General features: G+C 39.3%; 1 pseudogene; it reads right to left on the minus strand.

The window, feature by feature from the left end:
- Positions 1 to 1098, minus strand: LOC142436265 (pappalysin-2 pseudogene; annotated as a pseudogene).
- Positions 1099 to 15494: the final 14396 nt, after the last annotated feature.

The raw sequence follows: 15494 nt of genomic DNA on the forward strand, positions 1-15494 counted from the left end.
TTACTGCCTCCAGGGCCACACAGAAAGGAGCTTGATCCCACAGTTACTGGATTTCTTCTGCTTGGGGTCCCGGCAGGTGCATTCACCCAGGTCACAGTCAGCAGCAAAAGGAATAACATTCTTGGAGGAGAGTGTGGAAGAGCAGCAGTCTCCTCTGTCGTAGTGGCAGTAGGCCCAGTTGTTGATAGTATCACACCACCCGTCTGCCTGGAAAGGCTCACAAGACTGGATGCTGTGGATCAGAAAGAGGTCTGGGTGCCACTGCTGCCGCCCAGTGCACAGGGCGCTCTGGACTTGGACAGGTTCCATCCAGTGCTCCAGAGTGTCAGCAGTGATGTTCTTCGGCAGCAAGACAGGATCATTTGGAAGGACAACGCATGATGGGGAGCACGCTGCTCCAATTCCATATCCGTGTTCATACTTGTATTCCACAAAACTCAGTTCTGTGGGACGTGGTGGGCATTCTCCCTGCAGGTTTTCACATAAACTCCCTGGTCCACAGTCCTTCCTTAGTGCAGAGGATAGGCAGCCTTTCACCTTCTTGATTGCACTTGAGCACACATTGACTGCCCAGCTGGAAACCATTGGCGCATTCATACAAGCCTTCACAGACGGGAGAAGGAGGCTCACGCACCACTGGAATGCAGCTGCCTTGCTCCCAGAGTCCACTGTCCAGGCACTGTCTCTTCAGGAGTTTTTTTTTTTTTTAATTTACTCCCCGTACTTTCTGCCACATATTAGCCTGGCTTGCATTCATATCTGCAGACAGAGCCCACATCATGGTTGCCCTGGAGACAGTGAGGTAGGAGCAAGTTGGCATTGGGTATAACCGGAGGCACATCACACTCCAACTTGCAGTAGGCTTACAGGAGGGTCCAGAGCCCATCTTCAAGACAGGTCAGCCAAGGGCTCAGTCCTTGGAGCTTGGCTGGTGGGACACAGGCGATGGAGCAGCGCTTGAGAAAGCCCATTCCCTCTGAGCAGGAAAAAGCTACATAGTTCACCAGACTGGTCTGGAATGCCCCAGTCAAGGGGCTCACCGCTCACCGCCCAGTCCCAGTGCCCAGAGGAACACGTCAGCAGAATTTCCTTCTGCATGGGGGCCTACCTCTTCTTTGCTAACACTCTGTTTTACGACGCAGGATGTCCTTCTCTAGGGGTTACTACTCTCTCTTGAGAGCTCATCCAAAGTATATGAGGCTAAACCTTGCCAAGCATACTTCTGAGGGACATCGTAGCTGTGTTCCTTCCAGCACAGATTTGTTCGTGTCGCTGAGTCTATAGTAAATCCAGCAATCTTCACCAACACTATTACTCACAAGCATCAGTTCGTCTTCAGAGTCCTTATTCCTTGTCCAATGTCCACATGCATATTAGGGGAATGAAAACACCGTACTTGTGGTAGGTGAGCTTTGGTGTTCAAAGTGACATCTTTGTCTTTACTATGTTAGATGTTTTGCAGCAGATTTGCCCAATACTTTGCTTTTTTGACTTCTGCTTCCATGGGTGCTTATTGAGATTTCAGACAAAATGAATTCTTTGACACCCTCAATATTTTTCTAATTATCCTAATGTTGCTTTCTGGTGAAGTTGTATCTCTTTTTTTCTTTATATTTGGTGTAGTGGTTATCCATTGGGCTGCTAACCTCAAGGTCAGTGGTTTGAAACCACAAGTGGCTCCAAAGGAGAAAGACGACGCTTTCTACTCCTGCAAAGATTTACAGTCTCAGAAGCCCACAGGATCGGTTTCAACTTGCCCTTTAGGGATGCCATGTGCCAGAATTGAATTGATGGTAATTAATTTGGGTTTGGGTTTGCATTCAGGTGCAATCCACTCTAAAGACTGCATTCTTTCGTCTTCATCAGTCAGAGTTTATGGTCTTTTTCCCTATCACTAAACCAGGCTGGATTATCTGCACAGCCCACTTCTTCCCTTGATTTCCTGCACTTCTGCTGAACGCCTTTTCATACAGCCCAGCCTCTCAGCTTGTCTAGTCAGCCATCAAATTGAATATATTGAATAAACATAGTAAAATTATACTAACCTGCTGTATGCTTTTCCTGATTTTAAACCTCGGTCTATGTGGAGTTTTCATAAGAGCAGAATCAAAAGTTCTGAAATTCTTATTCTTTGCACTATTTATTCATAGTTCATATGATCCAGGTAGTAGAATGCCTTTGCATAGTCCATAAAAGATGGTATTCTCTGATTTGAGCAGAAATGCATCTGATATTAGCAATTATAACCTTCACTCTACCTGCTCTTATGAATCCAAATTGAATTTCTGGATATTCCCTATTGATGTACTACAAGTGAAGGTTGATAATTATCATTTTCTGTCAGATCACCTTTCTTTTAGTGGACAAAATATGGGCCTGTTTGGTCAGTTGACCAGGTAGTTGCTCTTCCAAACTTGTTATGGTACAAACTTCCAATCTGTTCTGGTAGAGTAACTGTGTATTTGTATCATCTTGTTTGATAATTCCTGCATGATTCACTATTTTTCCCACAGTCTACATTATTACACTTCAAGGATTGAATTGTTTCTTTAGTTTTTTTCATTTTGAAAAATAGAGTGTGTTGTTTCCTTTGGCTTTGTAACCCTAGATCTTTTATTACCACATTTCATTATAATACTTTATTCTTTTTCATTAGCCTTTCAATTTTTCTGATCATTCCTTGTAAATCGTCATTTCTTCTGGTGATGTTAATTAAAGGAGCCTTATAGGCTCTGGGGAGTAACTGTTGGTTTCCTAACTTCAATGTCTGTAGTTCAAAACCACTATCTGCACTTCGCATGATAAAGATGAGGTTAACTGGTTCTGTTTTTTGTTTTTAAAGCCTATATGGGGAAGCTACGAGTCAGAATCAACTTCATGGCAGTGGGTAGATTCAAGAGTAAGTCTCAGAGTCTCTTCTGATATCAGTTTTTGCCTTTTCTTTCTTTCTTGACATTTTAATAACTTTTGGCTTTCTTCAGCTACTATATTCTTTATTTCATTCCACAGTTCGTCTGGTTTAGTCATGAGAGTTCAATGAGTCAAATCTTTCCTTGAGATGCTCTCTGAGGTGGGCTATACCGAATGTCTGGGCTCCCTTGGACTTATTTTAATATTCTCCTACTTCAACCTGAACTTGCACAAAAGCAACTGCTGCTCTCTTCTGAGGTCAGCCCTTGGCCTTGTTCTGACTGAAGATATTGAAATTCTCCTTTGTCTCTGTCCAAACATGTAGTCAATTTTATTTCTTCATATGTATCAATATAAGCTTCATAAAGGTTAAAACATTTTTGTTTTCTGAGATATTAGCCACTTAGTACATCTCTGACAAACTGAGGGTTCCAGTAATTCAACCATACCGATACATGTGTTTAAAATACGTTAACTGACAAAAAATGATTAGCCTTTCCAATATTTTTTAATGATTAGAAAATAACTTTTTAATGATTAGAAAATAACTTAGTCATAAGGAACCAACTCAGGACAGTCAGATGAATGCCTGATGATTTCCCATTAAAGTGACGATTGCTATTACCTTTGTTCTTGACTGGTTTGCTCTTACTTTTAATAGATTACTTCCACCCCTTGGTAGCTATTGCTTTGATTGTGCTTGTCTTCCAGATTGTTCTGGTAAAGTCATGTTTCATCTTCTGTTACAATTACTCAAAGAATTCTAATCACTAGTAACTGCAATGCATATGGAGTGCGTGTTTGATCAGTTTCAGATGATAATAACTGGCAAAAATATTCAAGTTCTTATCTTTGGCGTTAGTGTTTTGTGCATATTTGTGAATAATAATCATATTAGCAGGTCTTCCTTGTAAGCATATGACTATTACCCTATCAGTTACTGAGCTGTACTTCCAAATAGATCTTCAAGTGTTCATTTTGAAGGTGACTGTGAGACTATTCCTCCTCAATTTGTCATTCCTGCCACAGTAGATAATGTGATTGGTCAATTAAAAATGGCCTCTACTAGCCCATTTCAACTAATTAATGCCTAAGATACTAAGATTTATAATTCCTTTTTAGTTACAATTTCCAAATATCCTAGATTCATACTTTACACATGCCATGTTCTGATTATTATTGTTTATTTGCAGCTGTTTCTTCTTGCTTTTACCCTGTCTGATCATCAAATGAAGGTCCCCAAAGCTTTACTTAATCCACATCATTAGGGTCATTCTAAGGTGGCAAGTCTTCTAGTGGTAGCTTGGGCACCTTTCTACTTTTATGCTTTCTATACTGGTACTATAGCAGAAAATCCTTTATTTCTATGCATAAGGTTTTTAATGGCCAAATAATTCAGACTTGGGCTGCCATGTGCTTCCTAGTCTGTCTTAGTCTGGAAGCTCCACTGGAATCTATTTACATGAGTGAGCCCTACTGGTATTTAAAATGCTATAGACATGCCTTAAATCTCACAGCAACACACAAACGACTTGAGTTCAACAAACTGACAAAGGAGTAGTGTGTTAAATATTGAGGCTTTAAATATTCAGTTAGGGTTAAAGACACTTTTTTCATAGCTAAATATCCCAAATACTGTTCAGAGAGAAAGAAAGTTTTATAAAAGCTTTGTGCTACTTCATGTTAAATTTGGGGAAAGAGAAGATGCAATAGCAGGGCTTTGAAAATTATCCTTGATTTTTAAAAGCACTTAGTATTCACTTGCTTTATTTTCTTAATTATATTTTATCCTTTTCAATGGCGCTGTTTTTGTGTTTCTTTTATTTTCTACACAACTTTTACAAGAACTCTGCCATAACTAAAACTGCTTCATCAAATTATGCTTTTTGAATATGAATTTATTTGGGGAAAAAATGAAAATTTTACAAATGGCATATAACAGTAGTTCCCTAAGTTTTTAAAAGAAATTTATTTTTTTTCATGTGACCTCTTCTTACTCTGCTTAATGGCTGTCTTTTTGCATTTTCTGAACTTTAGTTCAATTCTTTAAAGAAATAAATGACTAAGCGGTTTGACATTCATTTTACAGTTATTCTAACACATGAGTGACTAAACATTGGGCTCTGTTTAAAAGTTAAGTTGGTCACTCCTACCACACACATAGCCCTTTGTATTGTAGAAAGTGGGGGCGGTCATAGGGACAGAAAAGTTTATTTCCATAGTCTAGCCTAGCTCACAAGAACCCTACAGTGATGATTGGATAGTTTTTGGCACCTTTACTGTAAAATAACTTACAGAGCAACAGTGAACTCTGAATTTAGCTCCATTTCCATGACACAACAGAATATTCAGATGAGGTGCTTCATCTGTTGAAGAGTTGAAGGAATCGACTCAGGAATGACAAATCCAACCTCAAGAAAGGACTTAAAACCTAAATGAAACCCAAGTAAGCAAGGGCTATGGCCTCATACACACATATATACATGACTTCTTAAAACGTTTGCTATTAACCTAAGACTGCATCCCTTATTGTGTTTGGATCCTGGCTTGTGTTAACTTCCTAACTTTCCTAATAAACTCACCTAATTGTGAGTGCAGTCTATGAGTTCTTTGTGGGCACTGTAATGGATTATCTAACCCATGGACAAATAGGGGGCCCTGGGAGGAACGGTAGATTTTTAGAAGAGGGTAAAAGAAGGTTGGAGTGTGGAGTCATGTCTGAGCCCCATCTTGTGGTTGTTGACCTTGTGTTGGTGTGGAAATGGATTCTTCTTCTCCTTGAGTAGCTGAAGGAGACCAGATATGGCCTCTGTGCATTTAAACAGTTGGCGTCAGATTTAGGAATTTTTTTCCCTTTCAATAGCTCCATGCTCATGGAAGCATTGGGTTTTGTAAGAAAAAAAAGACAGTGGCATGGGAGGTGAAACTTTTGATTTTTAGATGGTTTCTTTGCCTGTTCTTCCCTATAGTAGCTGAAAGAAATAAAGTGTTAGAATGCAGTTTAATGGAGCTCCCTGGAGGTAAAAATAGGCTGTTTAAACAAAATGGTTGATTGAAGTCCAGAGCCTTAGGCATACACCTTGCCATAAGCCCAAGTACATAAACATATGAATGAGATGGTCTAGTTGACAAGAATGTTTAACCCCACTTGAGGGGAATGAACAACAGAATTGTAGGTGAATGGATACATTGGATGGGGTAAGTCATGGCAAAAATAATACTATATTAAGGCTCAATGGGGGTGGTAAGATAGGGGAGGGAGAGGAAAAATGGGAGCTGATAGCAAAGAAGAAAAAAATGTATTGAAAATGATGAAATAATGGTACAATTATGCCTGATCTAATGGCCCGAAGGACTGTAATAATATCTATGAACTTCTAATAAAATGTTAAAATAAATATAAATAAAATTTAATTAGAATATTTTAATAGACTTATATGTTTAGCTGCCTATATTATGAATTTTGTGTAACAAAATAGACATAAATGTGTGATAAACATAATATTGAAAATTATGATTACAGAGAGTTCGTAAGCCTACCTTCAGTTCATGCTTGATTGGATTTTACTAAAAGTAGAATTTAAAATCCTCAAGAAACAGGCTTTTGTTTTATGCCAGTATAGAGTGAAGGGAAGGTTCTTTGACAGCACAGTGAGTTACCCGTTGACCTACCAACAGCAAAGTTGGCAATTCAAATCAACCTGCGGTCTCAAGGAGAAAGTTGAGACTATATGTGCCTGTAAAGATTTGTTATTTCAGAAACTGACAGGAACAGTTCTACTCTGTTCTCAGTGTTGTCTCAGAATTGACTCAATAGTATTGAATACATGAGTTCTTTATCTATATTCATTGGAAGCTATCAAAGTTTTGCTTCATAGCAGTTCAACAAAAAATAGGATGCTAAAAGCATGTGAAATGTATCAAGGAAATACACACACATATAGTCAAGATAACATATGGTTTATTATTATTATTATTTAAGTGAGTTTGGCATTTATTAAGTTCTTGGGTTGTCCTGAAAATACATACCAGGAAAAATATAAGTTGGCAATTTAGGAAATAAGTGTCTTAACATTCCAATAAATAGAAGTAAAGAATGAGCTTTTCAAGATTTTAGTGAACCTAATGTCATAGATAGAGGAAGCCCAAGACTAGTAGTATAAACTCCCAAGTATATTTATTTGTATGTATGCTGACCTTACTATCACGGGAGCTGTATTGTCTATATCCACACCGGCTATTCTTAGGAAACTAAGGTTTATCTTGTTATGGTAGGAGCTTTAGCTTCATAAAACTGATATTTATTCTTAACTATTTCATAAATACTTTTTAAAAAGTGAGTACAACACAGAATATCCAAATATTTTATTATTTTATATTTTATTGAATATATAATAAGGCTAAGGATGACCAAAAACATTGTTGATATTTCTAAAATAAGAAAAATTTGCTTTGCTACTTCTATGAATTTTTAACAGATTCATTTACTCCAATGGAATTTGTCAGTATTCTTGACTTCAAGGGAGAACCTATTCCACAGAGCCATGTGTAATCTGTCTGGGGCCCCACCATTCATACCAATTCAATAATTCTAAAACTAAATGCATTTGCTTCAGAACTTTAAGGACTCATACTAAAATAAATTTCTGAATCATATGCAATATTCTTATTATTTTTACATGGTAATTCTTTATATTCTTTGAATGCTACCACAAATATAGGATTTGTAGTTGGAGAATATGATTATTATACAAATAAAATTGATTTTAAAAACATCTGTGTTAAATAACTTCAATTTAATTTGTTTTGCAGATTCTCAGTGTTTAATAACCATCCAAATGTTATATTGTCTGCCAGTATGGCATGGTCATATTATTGAATATTCAAATGGCTGGAAAACAATGGATACTATTTCAGACATTTTCAAAAGCTAAAAAATATTTTAAAATCATATATGAATTTTAGAAGTATAGTAAAACAAGTACAATTTTTATCAATATAAAATAAGGGTATACTTTTAAATGCAAAATACCTTTTTGTCACTCAATTACTAGGAAATTTTTTTTGTAATTTAATATGTTCAATTGATTTTTGGTCATCTTTATGTGTCTGTGAAGTAATGCTGTAACAGCTTTAATAATTTGATTTTAAGGATGAGGTCTTCAAGTTCACACTAGGGATGCAGAGAGAAGAGTATATATGGAAAAAATTCCTGTTTTCTCACTTATTCTTTCATTATTCTATCCTCCCACATGATGGGTTTTTATGACATACTTTTTTGTATAATTGTTCATTTTGGTGATGAATTCCAACTCAAAGCAACACTATACAACAGAAAACTACCTCATATGGTTTCTGAGTTGAAAAGTTTAGAGAATTTGATTGCTCTATCTTTACTCTGCTATTTTATAATAGGTACATGACATCCTCATAGATTAACTATTTTAAAAATTGAGGATCTCAATACTAAAAATGATAAAACAAGGAAAGCAATTATTAGCAATTATCCTAGTTAGTGCCTTAAGATGAAATCTGAATCTAACAAAGACTGACAGGTGTAGATACAGTCTGAAAGTTAAAAAATGAAAAAAAAACAAGTTCTTTAAATATGAGTGATATTGAGCCCAATCTCATTCTTTAGGCCTCATCGCCTTCTGGATTTTAAAACAATTTCTAACTTTAAGTGTCTATGCGAAAAGAAAACAAAACTTTCTTTAACCCTAAGTCATTTTGTAGATTTCAAGAAGAAAAAAAAATCTTCAGAGTGCTATAAGAAGAAATATTAAACCTTATTATTTCTTTATTTAATAAATAATGATCAATTTTAAGGCCATAAGTACTATGCACATAACTCATAGCTCAAACACAAAGGAATTAATGGTAGAATATAAGTTGAGCCATTAGGATTTTTTTTCTTTAATTTTAACTTCTTTGCGTGTAGAAATGCTCGTTTAATGCTGTTGTTTCAGTGTTTTGGTTTCCCCCTCTCATTGTGTACTAACAGTTAACTGTACACACTGATTCTTCTTTAATGCACAAAATAAGAAGTAAAATAAGTGATTTTGTCCACTATCTTACAGCACTGGAAGTTTAGATTCATCAATTTGTTTCTGAAACCAACATTGTAATTGAATCCCCATGGTACCTTTGACAAGACTGTGGCAATCCTACCAATCTGGGGAAGAAGATTTAATGTAATCACTTGTAATCAAACTATGCCTTTTGGATATGGAGACCAGATCAAAACCTAAACTCACCGCCATTAGATCAATGCTGACTCAGAGCATCCCATGCGAGTTTCGGAGACTGTAATGGAGCAGAAAGGCATCTTTCTCTTGCAGAGCAGCTGGTGGTTGTGAACTACAGACCATAAGAATTCGCAGCCCAACACAAAATCACCAGGCAGTTTGATCCATTAGGTACTATTTAATGGAATATTTAATAAAGGTTCAAATTCTTTTTAGAAAGTTCAGCTCTGTTGATATAATTTTCTCAAGCTCCATAACCTCCTCTTCTTCCCTGTCCCATTTTAAGAGAATCGCAGGAGCTCTGATAATACAAGGAACAGCCTGGTTCTCAAAACTTCCATTGTCCTTTCCAGGATTTCTTTCAAACAATTCTGGAGTAGAGCATCTTTGTAAATGAAAATAAGTGGGTATAAAGGGAAGGAGGAAAAGATCAAGGAATTCATCTTAGGATTGCATTAAAAATTTTTTTTTAACTTAATAAATATTTTTATAGGGGCTCATACATCTGTTATCACAACCCATACATACATCAATTGAGTAAAGCATCCTTATATATTCATTGCCCTTGTCATTCTCAAAATTTGCCTTCCACTTGGGTTCCTGGAATCAGCACGTTTTCCTCTTTTTCCCTCCACCTCCCTCCCTGCTCACCCCTTCCCTGTGCACCCTTAATAGTTTATAAGTAATTATTTTATCTTATCTTACACTGCCCGGTGTCTCCCGTCACCCACCTTCCCATTGCCCATCTCACAGAGAGGAGGTTGCACATAGATCCCCAAGATTGGTTCTCCCTTTCTACACCCCCTTCCCTCCCGGTGTCACCATTCCCACTGCTGGTCCTGAGGGGTTCATCCATCCTGGATTCCCTGTGTTTCCAGGTCCCTAGGCACCACCGTTCAAGAACTAGAGGAAGGTTTTGAGTTTCATTGTTGCTACACTGAACCCTGAGTGACTCATCTCCTCCTGACTACCCCTCTGCAAGGGATGTCCAGCTGTCTACAGATGGGCATTGGGTCCCCATCATGCACTCCCCTCATTCACGGTGATGTGATTTTTTTCTCCCCCTGCCTTTGTTGTTTGAGACCTGTTCCCCTCTGCCCTTCACGATCACACATGTTGGTTTGCTGCTTCCGTGTGGGCTTTATTGCTTCTGGGCTAGATGGCCACTTGTTTACTTTCAAGCCTTTAAGTCCCCAGATGCTATATCTCTCAATAGTCGGGCACCATCAGCCTTCTTCAGCACACTTGCTTATGCACTCATTTGTCTTCAGTGTTTATGTGAGGAAGGTGATCACACAATGATTGTTTTTGTTCCTTGGTGTCTGCTACCTGGTCTGTTCAGCACCTTGTATTCGCTTAGGATGTGTGCTTCTTCTCTGTGGGCTTTGTTGCTTCTGAGCTAGATGTCCGCTTGTTTGCCCTCAAGCCTTTGAGACCCCAGACACTATATCTTTTTGATAGCCGGGCACCATCAGCTTTCTTCATCACGTTTGCTTACACACACACGTCTGTCTTCAATGATCATGTCGAGAAGGTGGGTATCATGGAATGACCATTTAGCTGGGCAAGGTGCTATTGTATTGAGGAAGTGTGCATGAGGAGACCCAATGTCCAACTGCTACCCTACTACTGAACCTATAAATATGTGCACACAGGTCTATTTCCCCCATAATCATAAATATATTTAAATATGTACATGTCTATATTTAGGCTTCTCTGTATGCCCTTTGCCTCTCTACTCCTTTTCTCTATTTCCTTACGCTTTCCTCCTGTCCTACTACCATGTTCAGCCTTCATTCTGGTTTCAGTAATTCCTCTCAGTTACCTTGCCCTTGGTCACTCCCTACCAGTCCTCCCATCCCCTTCCCCCACTGCTTTTGAACCACTCTTTGTTCCCTTGTCCCTGTGTTCGCCAACACCTACTCCCTTCCCCTACCTCCCATGCTCTCATGTCCCTCTGGGACTGTTGGTCCCGTTATTTTCTTCTCTCATTGTTTGTCCAGCCTATCTTATCTAGGTGGACCTGCTGATATAGTAATATGTGCATACAAATGCAGATGGCTTTGACAGCACCCTAGTGGCACATAAGAACATGGCTTCGACAGCAGCAACACCAACATGTTGATAGGCAAAAAAGCCACTGACATACAAAATTTACAAGTTAAAAAATAAGAAAAGACAAAACAAAAAGATAGCAAAAAAAATTTTTTAGTAGTTCAAGGTCTGTTTGTTGGCCTTTAGGGGTGTTTTCTGGATGAATCTTGTGAGGTGCTATATCCTAGCCCCAAAGTCCATCCTTTATACTCCCTCGGGATCTCTTTGCTCTGCTTCCCCCACTGCACCATTGCACGCCCCCAATGTTCGCCTCAGTTTGGTGGGGTCAGCTCAGTCGCACATCCCCCACTGTGTCTGAAGTGCTGTCCCATGTAGGGCCATGGGTCGGTGCAGGATGTCGCATCTCGCTGTGGGGCCAGCTGTATGGTCCTCTCTGTACATTGGGCCCTTTGAGCTGGGCTATCGTCCTCTAAGCTTTGTGGGCCCAGGTATGCTCTGCTCCGTTCTTCATCCTTCCTTTGCTTCAGCTTCCTTCTGGGTGTGGTCTGGTAGGTCAGTTCCTTTCCCACACCAGACGATCTGTTTTCATTTTCTGTGGTACTCCCTTTGATGGTGGGGGTCAGGCTAATTCTGGTTGGGGCCAGCGTATGGTCCAATCTCTTTTTGTATTCCTCTGTGCTTTACGTTTCCCTCCTTGTTTGGTGTGTCATGGTGGGGTCCGTATGCATGTTCCAGTTCTGTGGAGACACAACCAATACTCTCCCCCAGGTGGGTTAGTGCCCTGTTCCGCCCCCATACCAGCCACTTGGATTCTCTCCATCACGGTTCTCCCTCCCCCTGCCCCACTTCCCCTTATTTATGCTGGGCTCTCATGTACCTCCCTAAGTGTGGCCTGCCCTCCCTCCAACTATCTATGCTTCCCCCCGCTCATTGTGGGATGGATGCTTATTCTTCTATTTCTGTCATGCTGATTGTACTTACCTCAGGGGATTCATGTTATACCTGTCCCTTTGAGTCTGGCTTACCTCGTTAACATAATTCCTTCCAGCTCTTCACAATGAAATAACGTGTTGCATGTGCTCATCCATGCTTTTCAGTGCTGCATAGTACTCCATTGTATGTATGTGCCAAAGTTTACTAATCCACTCGTCTATCGATAGAAACTTAGGCTGTTTCCAAGTCTGCGATTGTAAACTGTGCCACAATAAACATTGGAGTGCATATGACTGATCATGTTTTATTTGCTGCTTCCACCGGGTATATGCCCAGTAGACGGATGGCTGGGTTATAAGGTAGATCAATTTCCATTTTCTTTTAAGTATCGCCAGATTGCTTTCCACAGTGGCTGTACAAATCTACATAACCACCAGCAGTGTAGGAGGGTTCCTATTTCACCACAGCCCCTCCAACACTTGTTGCTCTCTGATTTTCTGATCTGGACTAGCCTCAGGGGTGTTAGGTGGTATCTCATGGTTGTTTTGATTTGCATTTGTCTTATGGCTAAGGACTTTGAACACTTTCTCATATGCTTGTTGGATATATGGGTCTCCTCTCTAGTGAAAGTTCTTTTCAGTTATTTTGCCCACTTCCTTAGGGGGTTAACTGTTTTCCTCTTTTTGTAGGTCACGATGGTGTTGTAGATTTTTGTAATGAGCCCTTTGTCCGATGTGTCATTACTAAAAATCGTCTCCCAGTCTGTGGGTTTTCTAGTCACCCTCTGGTGAAGTCTTTCGAGGTGCACAGGTGCTTTATTATTATTAGATCCCATTTTTCGATTTCCAGCTCACCTGTGTGTATACCCTTCCCTATTGCAGTGAGCCCATGAGCTCCCTGGGCCAGTGCTCTGAGATTAGTCCTGATTCCCTCCTTAATGTTCCTGATGGTTTGGGGTTTGACTTCTAGATCTGTGATCCACTTTGAGTTTATTCTTGAGGGTAAGGTAAACATCTTATTTCATCTTTCTACATGTGGATATCCATTGTTTCCAGGACCACTTGTTAAAGAGGGCATCCACTTCCCGCTTGATGTTTCTGGGACCCTTGTCGAAGATCAGTTGTCTATATTCTGATCATTTTACTCCTGGGCTTTCTATTCTTTTCCACTGGTCTGAGTGTCTGTTGTTGTGCCAGTACCACGCTGTTTTGACCACTGTGGCTGTGTAATAGGCATTAAAATTGATTAGGGCAAGTCCTCCAACTGTGTCCTTCTTCTTGAGGAGTTCTCTGCTAATTCTGGGTTTCATCCCTCTGCATGTGAAATTGGTGGTCAGTTTTTCCAATTCTTTGAAGAAGGTTGATGGTATTTGAATTGGTATAGCATTGAACTTGTAAAGTGATTTAGGTAGGACTGCCATCTTTACAATGTGTCACCTACCAATCCATGAGCAGGGGAGGGTCATCCTTTTGTGGAGGTCGCTTTTGGTTTCCTGTAATAGGGTTTTGTAATTATGCTTATATAGGTCTTTAGTATTTTTTGTTAAATATTTCCATTGGTATTTCAGTTTGTTCTTAGCTACTGTGAAGGGTACTTCCCTCTTAATCCCCTCTTCCATGGCCCTGTCACATGTGTATAGAAAACCTACCGACTCCTGTTTGTTGATCTTGTATCCTGCTGCTCTTCTGTATTCCGCTATCGTTATAAGTACTCCAGCTGTGGAGCTTTAAGGGTCTTCAATGTAAAGGATCATGTCATCTGCAAATAGCGATAGTTTCACCTCCTCCTCTCCCAACTGGATCCCTTTGATGTCCTTCCGCTGTCTTATGTTGTTAGCCAGAACCTCCAAAACGATATTGAATAGAAGAGGGGACAGGGGGCATCCTTGTCTTGTACCCTTTTTCAGTGGTATTGTTCTTGTCTTTTCTCCATTGACTATGATGTTGGCTGTTGGTCTTTCATAGATAGCTTGTATGAGCTTGAGGAACTTACCTTCCAATCCTATCTTCCTGAGTGTCTTGATTAGGAATGGGTGCTGGATGTTGTCAACTGCTTTTTCTGAGTCTATGGATATTATCATATGGTTTTTATCCTTTTTCTTCACGATGTGTTGTATGATATTGGTGGATTTTCGGATGTTATACCATCCCTGCATCCCTGGGATGAATCCTTCCTGGTCGTGCTGGATGAAATGTTTTATATACTTTGGTATTCTATTGGCCAATATTTTGTTAAGGATTTTTGCATCTATGTTTATTAGAGATATTGGTCTATAATTCTCTATACCTGTGGGATCTTTGCCCTGTTTGGGTATCAAAGTAATGCTGGCTTCGTAAAATGAGTTTGGGAGCTTGTCGTCCTCTTCTATGTTATGGAATACTTTGTGGAGGATCGGTGTCAGCTCTTCTCTGAATGCTTGGTAAAATTCTACTGTGAAGCCAACTGGCCCTGGGGTCTTTTTCCTTGGTAGGTTTTTGATGATCCTCTCTATTTCTTCCTTCGCCATGGGTTTGTTAAGGTTCTTGATCTCTGACTGAGATAATCTAGGGAGAGATTGTTTTTCCAAATATTTAGCCATGTCTTCCAGGTTTCTGAATTCATTAGAATACAAACCTTCATATTACTTTGTAATTATCCTTTTTATCCCATTGGGTCTGTTATTATTGCCCCTGATTCATCCCTCATCCTGGCTATTGATGCTTGCTCCTTTCTTTCTTTGGTAAGCTTTGCCAGAGGACTGTCAATTTTGTTGATTCTTTAGTAGAACCAGCTTCTAGCTGCATTTATCTTTTGCATTGCTTTCTTGTCTTCCCATTGGTTTAACTCCACCCTGATTTTTATTGTTTCTTTTCTCTTGTTCTTGGAGAGGTTGTTCTGTTGACTCTGTTCTAGTTGTTGGAGGTTTTGTGTTAACGTATCTGTCATACGCCTTTCTTCTTTTTTCATGTATGCATTTAATGATATCAAGCTACCTCTGATAACTGCCTTTGCAGTGTCCCATAAGTTTGATACGTTGTATGCTCATTCTCGTTAGTTTATAGAAACTTCCTAATATCCTCTCTTATCTGGGCCTGTGCCCTTTCATGTCGCAGGAGATCGTTGTTCATTCTCCAATTGGTTGTCCTTGCTTTTCTGGATATTACATATTTAATCACACATTTTTTTGTAATACCAACAAGACTAAAGCCATGGATATTCAAAACTGTCAATTAAATATATGAGAATTTCATAAATATCTGATTTCACCACTTGCTCCGCAGGAGGAAGATGTGGTTCTATATCCCTATAACTGTTTATGGCCTTGGAAACCCATGGGGGAAATTCTACTCTGTCCATTAGACTTGCTGA

This window comes from Tenrec ecaudatus, chromosome 1 (assembly GCF_050624435.1).
Source record: "Tenrec ecaudatus isolate mTenEca1 chromosome 1, mTenEca1.hap1, whole genome shotgun sequence".
NCBI lineage: Eukaryota > Metazoa > Chordata > Mammalia > Afrosoricida > Tenrecidae > Tenrec > Tenrec ecaudatus.